Below are 10653 nucleotides of genomic sequence, written 5' to 3'. Positions count from 1 at the left end.
GGTAATATCCCAAGCAGTGTCCACTCATTGTAAAAGGCAGATCAAATGGTCAAAAGTGTATTTATGCACTTGTAACCAGAATATCCTGAGAAGAGGACATTTCCAAAAATATGAATCAGCTAATGGAGAATGACATCGAGGGCATGAGGGCGATGTTGCCATTGCTGCCCTAAATTGTCTATGGGGAGAAAAGTATGCCCTGTGAAATAAGTCCAGAAACATTGCTTGGTATTGCGCTGCAGGAAGTATTTTCCTAGAGGTGGCTAGCTTTTTATTTAAAATCTCACACGAAAGAGGGGATATGAACTGTCCATTTGCTCATACCGGTGTGTATTTGGGCATGGTCAATTTGTGTTCTCAGAAAAGAGTAATAAATGGATAGAGCATGACTAGATACCGGGGAAGATGGAAGTAACTGGTCCAATGGGTTGTCCCAATCAACATCAGAAAACCACTGAGTGGTTGCGCAAATTTATTATTTTGCTTGCATATAAAAGTGGGTAAAATCGGAACGTAAGGAATTTATCGTTTGGGAATAGGATGAGGGACGTTTGGCCTGTTCATCCAACAAAACATTAATCGTTATCAGACCCTCTCTATATAATTTTGTGAAAGGGAAGGATGCCTGACCATGTTGGAAATCTGGGGTTCCCAAAAAGCAAGAAAAAATGGATTTGTGTGAGTTTGTATTTAATTTATGTCTTAGAATGTGCCATACTTTACGTGTGGACCATAGTAATGGATTTTCCTGAATTTGTGACTAAATTTCTGCATCATGTTGATGCAGAAAGTTGGGTGGTCAGTAAGTATTGTGGCGGGTGTATGCTGGTGAGGTGTAAAGAACACGCAATAGGCTGGGCGAGTGGGTAAAAGTGGTATATGGTTGCTGGATGGTTTGTGGGGGCGTGCTGCAGGAGTCGGGCACCTACCGGTAGGTAAGTAATACCTCTCCTCACCAGTGCGGGACGCTACAACTGGGAACACCCCCAACCGCAGCATCCAGGGCATCCCTGTTCCCCAAGACTGTAGACCATAAGTCCAGCAGGGGAACATGCAGTAGTTGGGACCGCATGCAAAGGAGCCCCCTCAAAGGGTCCACCCACCCCCCAACTGTGGACTGCACCTGCTCACCCCCCCACTCCTTCACGTCAACCGGGCAGCACACCCCCATGAACCATCCAGCAACAACGAATTCCCGAGGAGCACTGTGTCTACACAAGAAGGAAGAAACTTGTGTCAGCACATAGTTTAACACTAATCACCCACACAAAAAAAAAACTATACCACTTTTACCCACTCACCCAGCCTATTGTGTGTTCTTTACACCTCACCAACATACACCCAAACACACACCGCCCTGGAGTGCGCATAGTCCAACCCTTGCAATTAGGATCAGGTACCCCTACTAATACGCTGCACCACCACCACCACCACTCTCCCCTCCCCCAACCCCAAACACATCCCCGATCTCCACTCTACCATGAAGCGCATCCTACCCAACTATCACTCGACCCATATAGGATAGCAAGAGATGACCCCATCCCTCTAATTGTTTAGATTTGCTAAGTTGCTTTAGTTATATTAAGACTATATAGCTCCGATGGCCTTTTTGGAAGCTGAACTCTCAAATATTCAATAGAAGATTTGGCCCAGGTGACAGGCAAATGATATCTCCAATGTGGTGTGTGAATGTGCGGATTCAAATAAAGGCCAATGGATTTGGATAAATTGACCGTATAGCCTGAAATGGCTCAGAAATCCCCCAGCCTGTCCAAAATCAACTTCAGAGTGTATCTGGGATTAGAAATGTATAACCGTACATCGTCCGCAATAGCGGATAGTTTAATTTCCGCCCCACCAATCCTAATCGCTTTAAATTCAGGCCATGTCTGAAGTAAACGAAATAGCGGGTAAATAGATACATTGAACAGGAGGGGGGGACTTTGGGTCCTAAGTATTACTTTAAATAAATCAAACAAGTTTGACACAAATCATTGCTGGTCCATAATTTCAGCTGTTAATGAAAAAGAAACCAAGAAATAAGTTGATCTCTGAAATGCCAGCCATACTACATTTAGTATAATACAGTAAATTAATTTTAGCATGGTATATGCTCTTGTTTGCTGTCCGAACTCAGGGCTGTAAGTACGGGTGTGCCGTAGTTGCCCCCATGGTCCCTGCATCCGGCTAGCAGGTTGTCTGGAATGGCACCATGCAGCCAGAATTCTTATTTTGAAAACCAGAATGGGCTGGGTAATGGGAGAATTTTTTTTTTTTCTTTTGCAAATTATTTGTATTGAATACCAAAACAAGATAGTACAGCGTATCACTTCAGTAAAGCAGAAAGCGCATACACTGAACGATAAACAAATCATGACAATCGATTAGTATTATTAGAAGTTCACAAAATCAAAATAAAAAATTAGTACATGGAAAAGAAAAAGGGGGGGGGGGAAAAGAGAAACTTTCACCCCAGGGTAGTGAGTAAGAGGAAGGAAAAAAAAAAAAACTACCATATAATAGTAAGGAGAGAGGCTTAAAACTAAAACTGTTTCTCAAACTGATATAGTGAAGTGGCCCAGCTGACAGCCAGTCTGGTATCTCCACGAGCCCCCTCTTCATTTCTACACAGTGATTTGTAATGATCAGATTCCTTAAGTCATCCATGGGTACCATATAGTTGTAAAATCTTGGCAAGAGTTTGATAAGGGCAGTATAAGGTCATCTATAGACATATAGTGATCTAAACGAGCACACCATTCAATCATAGTAGGTATGGAAACCGATTTCCAGTGCACTGGGATGACCGCCTTTAGAGGCACTTAAGATATGTCTAAGTAGTGTCTTTTTATATTGTGCCTGAGGTCTCCGAAGGAGATTTAACAACCAAAAACTTGGGCATGAGGGCAAATCCTCCTGGAGAATGAGACTTGCTGTTTCTATCGCCCTACTCCAGAAGGACCAGAGCCGGGGACAGTCCCACCAAATATGCAAAGGTGTTCCCACCACCCTGTTGCACCTCCAGCACGTGTTTGGGTCTCCTGGGTACATTTTAGCGAGTAAGCTAGGACAACGATACCAATGGGAGAGAACTTTTATAATGCGTTTCCATTACCAGCATATTTGAGGATCTAGAAAATGTATTTCTAAAAATCTCTGGCCAGTCATAGTCTCCCACGAGACCCTGCAAATCCATCTCCCAGTCACGAGTAAATATAGGCCTAGTGGAAAAGGTATGAGGTATGGTCCACCAAGATCTTGTAGATAGAAGACAAAGGGTGGGAGGGGAGCAGTTCCACGATGATAACCCGTGAGGGGGCCTAGGCTCTGTAAAAAGTGCTTAATCTGAAGATCTCTCCAAATCTCTTTATTAGGTAAGTCCCAATTAGCTTGAATTAAAGGGGAACTCAACACACTTGATTTAACATTAGAAATCCTAGACGCCCGCCAAACCTGAAATGTGTTACTTGGTACTCTGAGAGGGAAACTAGGATTACCAAATAAAGGGGTGAGGGGGGAAGGGGTGGGAGAAAGAAGTGGTTGCGAGCGTAGGCTACGCCAGCAAGAAACCGTAGGGCCTAAAAGAGGGTGGGATAAGGATGGAAAAACAGAGCCAGGGCAACTCCTGACTAGGAGTAGGCAGAGATGCAGCCTCAATATCAACCCACTGCTTCCTATCCAAGGACCTGCCCCATTCCATGATTCTAGTAAATAAAACTGCATGGCAATATGAGGGAAAATGGGGCAATTGTTAGCCACCTCTGAGCTTATTTCTACAATATTTCGTGCTTAAAACGAGGCCTACGACCTGCCCAAATAAAGTCTGACTATATGATGAAGTGCAGTGAACCAAGAATGGGGGATTGCAATAGGGAGGGTTTGCAAAACATTTAGCACTCTAGGAAATACATTCATTTTGAAAGCAGCAATCCTCCCCGTCCATGAAATCTTAGAATGCCAGGTAAGATCTGCTCGAAGTCTGGCTAGTAATGGGGGAAAATTGGAGTGAAAGATCTCTATGTAACATTACTCCAAGGTATTCAATTTATGTCGGATGCCACGAAAATTGGGAGGCCGACTTTGATCCATTGTGAGGCTAAGAGCCATTGATTTAGATAAATTGACCTTGAAATTTGATAAAGTTCCAACATGCACAAATTCAGCCAGTAGAATGGGGACAGATGTCAGAGAATTTGTCACTATAGCGAGAAGGTCATCTGCAAAAAGAGCTATTTTATGCTCCTTCACACCCACAGTCAACCCAGCAATCTGATTGTTCTGTCGAATGGCCCTCACCAAGGCCTCCATACATAGTACAAATACCAATGGAGATAAAGGACAACCCTGACGAGTGCCATTCGATATCTGAAAATGCTCAGATAGGTCCCCATTAATCTTCACACGAGCTGAGGGGGTGGAATAGAGAGCCCAGACTCCCTGGAACGCTCCCGGACCTATGCCCAAGTTCTCCAGCACACCTAATTAGAAGTCCCAGTCTACCCTGTCAAATGCCTTTTCCGCATCTGTTGAGAAAAGAATGGCAGGGACCTTTTGATTAAATCTAAAACCTTTGTGGTGTTATCCCTGGCTTCGCGACCAGGGACAAATCCCACCTGGTCCGAATGAATCAGTCCAGGCAGGAGCAATTTAAAACGATTGGCCATTAATTTGGCGAAAAGCTTTGAATCGACATTCAACAGGGAAATTGGCCTATAACTGGAACATAAGGCCGGGTCCTTTCCTTCCTTAGGAATTACTAAATGTGGGCCAGGAGAAATTGATAAAAAAAAAAGGTGAAATATCCGAAACTGCATTAAAAGCCCTAAGCATTAGAGGTGACAAAATTTCACGAAATGCCTTATAATACCCAATAGAGAATCCATCTGGACCCGGTCTCTTACCATTACAGAGTTGATTTAATAGCCCCCTTAAGCGAAGTAAACGGCTCCTCTAATGCCGCTATCTCCCCCTCTGAGTAGGGAAACCCACCTCTGCTAAGTATGCTTTAATAGAGGCCCTCCGGGGCGAAACATCCAGCCCTGCTACCAGATCATTTAAATTGTATAACTGGGACTAGTAGGACCGAAAAGCCTTGGCTATATCTTTCGTGGAACTACAAACGGATCCAGAATGTGACTTTATTCGTGCAACATAAGTAGCAGCACGTTGAGCGCGTAATGCTTTAGCTAACATCCTGCCCGGTTTATTGCCCCAAAGAAAATAGCGGCTACCGCATTTATGTACATTATATCAGACAATCTGACATAAGAGTATTTAGTTCCTTACGAGCATCTATAAGAGATTGGAGAGTATCAGTGGAAAGAGAGGACTTGTGTAGAAGTTCCAAAGCCTGTATCCTCTGTAATAAGGCATCTCTGGTGGCCAGACGCAATTTTTTTAAAATATGCACCTAATTGTATAAGTTTCCTCCTTATAATGCACTTATGCGCCTTCCAGACTGTGACTGTAGGTGTGTCAGGGATATCATTTATATTAATATAATCATCAATTGCTTCCTTAATCTGTTGTCTGCAATATGGGTTCTGAAGTATCAGCTCATTTAATCTCCAAATATAAGATTTAGAATTAGTAGTCAGTATAACAATTTTAAGCGAATGGGGGCATGGTCTGACCAAGAAATATGACCTATTGTGGAAGAAACAGCCAGCTGAAGAAATCTATGAGAAATAAAGATTGAGTCTTGTATACACCTCGTGTGGGTGCGAGTAAAAGGAATAGTCTTGCGTAGAGGGGTGTTGAATGCGCCAAACATCAACCAATTGGTATTCATGAAAAGATTTCTTACGGTGATATTTATCTGAGTATCTAGGCCAGGGATTCCCAGCCACGGTCCTCAAGGCACACGAACAGTCCAGGTTTTAAAGATAGCCATACTTGAGCACAGGTGACTTAATTAGTACCTATTTTGATTTAACTGCCGGTGCTCAAGCATGGATATCACTAAAACCAGAACTGTTAGTGTGATTTGAGAACCGAGGTTGGGAATCACTGATCTAGGCGCTGGCTTAGAGGAGTCAAAAGAGGGTTCTAGCGACCAATTTACATCGCTGCCAATATACCTTCGGCATGTACCTAAACCAAATTGAGAACCCTGTCAAAAAAGGTTGGTTGGGCTGTATTTAGAGCATATATATTAAGGAAAGTAAATACCTGGTTAGATATTTTACAATTGAGTAAGAGGGCCCGACCTGGAATCAGATGGTGACAGATTGCATCAGTGATAGAGAGATGCCTAGCTAGCAAAATTGCTACCCCCAGAGTTTTACCAACATGGTTATTACAGAAATATCCACTAGGGAAGTCTTTATTATGGAAAGACGGGGCTGTGCCTTCCTTAAAATGTGTTTCTTGTAAAAAGTCAATGTCCGCCTTTTCCGCCATTAATTCGCGTAACGCACGTGACAGTTTCTCCGGAATATTGAGGCCCTTTACGTTAACAGAGACAATATTCAAAGTAGCCACTACATAGAAATAAATTGGACAAATGGCAAAATATATTAAAGCAGTAATATATAGCAACCGTGAGTCTGAAAAGACTAAATAATAAATTAGTATGGTAAATTGCACCAAAATCGACCATCAGAACCCTGGCATGAAAAGCACTGACAGAAAAAGAAAAAATGATAAACAGAAACATAAACTAGAATACAAGAAACAGGAATATAGAATCAGGAACACACCGCTCCTGAGCAGCATTGTGGCAAGGAAACTAGTCCTACCACAAGGCTCAGGACCACAATAGGCGGTGTATGTGGGCAACGGGAGAAATAGACCAAACACTGATACATAGAGAAATCTAACAATATATATATTATACAAAGCTGCATAGTGAAACTCAATTACAATAATGTGGAGACTTGCATCCCCAATTGGAGAGACCAAAAACTCTAAATTAACATATAAGCAGCTCTGGCATACACTAAAACTGAAGAGAAAAAACAAAACACTATAAATATTGATGTCTCAGAAATATTCATATCCCTGACAAGGGGAAACCGTCCAGTTACAATGAAACCCCATAAAACATTGAAAATAATACCCATAGTAATACAGTTACAACTTATGATTAAATGGAAGCATAGGACATATAAACACTCAGTAATCATACCTCAAACGAAGAGTAAAGCTAGATGTAAGAGGCAAATAGCTAGGGAGATGTCTGATGTGGGGAGTATACTCACATGACCCACGTAGGGAAAGCAGTAAGTACGGGTCAACTACTCAACAGAATATATTGTAATATCTAGGGACACTTGGCGAGCAAGCAACAGTGAGTATATATATGAATATTCTGGATTATTCAACATACAAGAAGAGTTGAAAATCCAGGTAGAACATTCAAGTCTCTGTTTCTGGAGAAGCTGTAGAAGAGGGTGACGAGGGGTGATGTCTCCGGGATCTAGGAGGAGGCCCCACAACTTGAAAAGGAGGGATCCTTGGAGGAGCTTGCGGTGGTAGAACACGAGCCTGTAAACACTGCCACTCTGGGATTTGACATCCAAGTGTGAACAGAAGGGGGGAATATCTTCTGGGGAACGTAGAGTGAACATCTTCCCTCCATTATTAGCTGTAAATACAGATGGGGTTACCCATTTAGCCTCAATGTTACGAGATCTTAAAGCATCAGTTAACAGCTTCAGGTGTTGCCTTGTTTGCAGAGTATGCCAGGAAAGATCTGGGAACACTTCAATAGTCTGATCATCCAACTTCAGTCCATCAGTGCCCCCGAAGTTTGCGTAGTATCTCTTCTTTTTGGGCGAAGTAATGCAAACTACAGATAATGTCATGTGGGCAATCATATTGTAGGCCCCCGGGACGAAGCGCCCTACGGGCTCTATCAAAAATGATGGATTCATTAGGATCCTTACCAAGAACTTCATTGAACAATTTAGGGAGAACATCTTGAAGACCTTGAGAGGGGATATCTTCAGGTATGCCTCTAATCCTCAGATTGTTCCTGCAGCCTCTATTGTCAAGATCTTCCAAGTGGTCCCGTAGGTTCTGAATTTCAGCGGCTTGTAACTTCAGAGTATCGACTAGAGCATGTTGAAAAGTGTTTGTTGCCTCTCCACGCTCTTCTAGAGAGACAATGCGAGACCCTAGATGCGTCAATTCAGTCTTAAGTGTGGCGACCTCAGAGTGCACTACATCACGTAGCTTGTCTTCCAAGGAAGTGAAATCAGCCTTGGTAGGTATATCCGCTTTAGTAGGCAGAGACTTGAGAAGGTGAAGAACTGTACTGATATCTTGTCGGTCACCTGAAGCTGAAATACCAGAGAGTTCATGCATTTCAGCAGGAGCCTCAGAGCTAATCGATTGGGCAGGTGAGGCAGGGCCTGGTGATATACATATTTCCGAGTCTCCCCGAGGGCGAAGAAAACGTCGGAGGTCTGTGCAAAGCGAGGCCTCCAAAGTTGTAGAAATGCCCTTCGATCCCTTTCGCATTCTTTGACTCATGAAAAAATAATAAAAACAAAATTAAATAAATAAATGAAATTAGATTCAATTTGTACTGTTACTAGACAAGAGATGGATATGATGCGATCAGAGACAATCTTTTGGAGAACACACTCTGGAAGATTGCCTGGAGTCCCAGAAATACTGGAAGGTAGGCCCCATTTAGATGATGACAAGGGTTGATTGTAATTATATCAAGGTGTATGTGTAGATACTCCTGCAAGAGATCTCAGGAACCATTATAGACAAAGTCCCTCATTCAGAGCCGTACGCTCTGAGCAGAGCGCACGCTCTGCATGAGGGCCGGGCTCCATTTTCATGGAGCGTCCTCCTGGACGCTCGTATAGCTGTGGGTCACCACCCACAGGCTATACGAGCGTGCATTTTGATGGCCGCGATGGTCGTGACCATCGCGACCATCGAAATTGCGAGCCGGAGCCTGCGGTTGAGGTTTTCAACCGCAAGCTCCGGAGTGATTTTGGCTCTATCAGAGCCAAAATCACTCCCACTGACATCACTAGTGATGTCAGTGGGCCGGCTTCTGACGGGAGGCGTTCCCGTGGGAACGCCCCCGTCAGGGAGGCACGCCCACCAAAGGGGGCGTGCTGTCAATCAACATTGACAGCACGCCCCCTTTGATCGGACACAACGAGCGAAGGACTTTCCTTCGCTCGTCGTGTCTGGCGCATGCGCACGACGGAGCTCCCTCCGTCGTGCGCATGCTCAGTGCAGACCATCGACCCACTTGCGAGCGTACAGCCGCTCGCGAGTGGGTCTGAATCAGGCCCAAAGTCAGCACTTGGGTGTTCAAGTAATAGTAGCAGCAATATAGGTAGCTGTATAGGTTGTCTTAGTCGTCAATCCCCATAGAGGCTTTAGGAAGTTATCATGGGAGCCAAAATCCCAACAGCATACTCATACTGTAAAGGAAATTACAATAGCTGAAGGAACATATATTTCCTGAAGCTGTGCAGTCCCGCACACCTCAAACAATGCAGCAATACAGGGGGCTGTCAATGAGTTGCAAGGTGTAGATCATTTCATATTGCTTTGCAAGATCTCAATAAGATGTATTTAATCGTATCACAGGAGGGAGCTCTTGCACTGTAGATATATTTAGTAATTGGAGTTTGTAGTACATTAATGAAAGCAACGTAGAAAAGTTACTGATATAGTGTAGGCACTTCCTGTCTCACTCTGGAGGGGTCCCCATCTCAAGCAAACTTGGTGGGTTCAAGGGGTGAATAGATATATACTGCTCACAGCAGATGGGTTCTCATTAACAGTCCCACAGCCCTCAGTGTCTCTTTACCAACCTGATGGCTGACGCCGGGGAGTCACAGCCTGGGGAACAGAGTCCTCTGCCAGTGATTGCAGCCCAGCTTGTTCTCACCAGCGGCCACAACAAGGTCCTACTGCAGCAGACAGGAGGGCAGAGGAAGATCGCAGTCTCAGACGACCAGTGATCCTGGCCAGGCTGAACAGCAGCCGCGACCGGTAGATGACGTACCAACCTGACTTTCGGGTTTGAAGGAGCCACGGATATGTGCTGTGCAGCCGCTGAGAACCCGGGGCTTAGATCGGAGCACAGCTCAGACAGCCCGGACACAGGAGAGCTCTCAGGGAACAGCCACCGGGGCCAGTCAGCCTAGGTGAGTAGGCTGCAAGGGGAACACCACTCCAGGTGCCAGACAGCAGTGGGAGGTTGGACTGGAGTGTCCCCCTGGCATCAACAAGGCTCCGGGAGCTGGTAGGGAGGGTGTAGGAAGACGAGGAAACCCCAACAGAGCCAAAACTGCAGGGCAGGCACGGATCTCCACAAAAACGCGACTGTCAATGATGGCTGCAAAGCCACGCCCCCAAAAGGAGACTTGTCAGTACTAGTGTAGATCCTGCTGCAAATAAGATGCCTTTTAATATGATATGTGCTGCATGTGAAAACTTTTTGGAGTAAGTTAAGCATGTTCTAAATGTAATTTTCAATCGAAATAATAATTTAGCATCCTGAGCATTTAAGGATCAAATTGCCTTGACTATGCAAGCTTCGGTACCAGGGAGTATCTTTATGTTAAACAAGGGTTTAAAAGACTTAGAGGGGAATTCAATATGAAACGTAAACTTCGCTGTCGAAGTTTACGTTTCATATCGGAGCTTTTACCTGGGATAAAGTATCGG

Source organism: Taudactylus pleione, unplaced genomic scaffold (assembly GCF_031769625.1).
Source record: "Taudactylus pleione unplaced genomic scaffold, aTauple2 ptg000288l, whole genome shotgun sequence".
Taxonomy (NCBI): Eukaryota; Metazoa; Chordata; class Amphibia; order Anura; family Myobatrachidae; genus Taudactylus; species Taudactylus pleione.
This window is presented reverse-complemented; position numbering follows the sequence as displayed.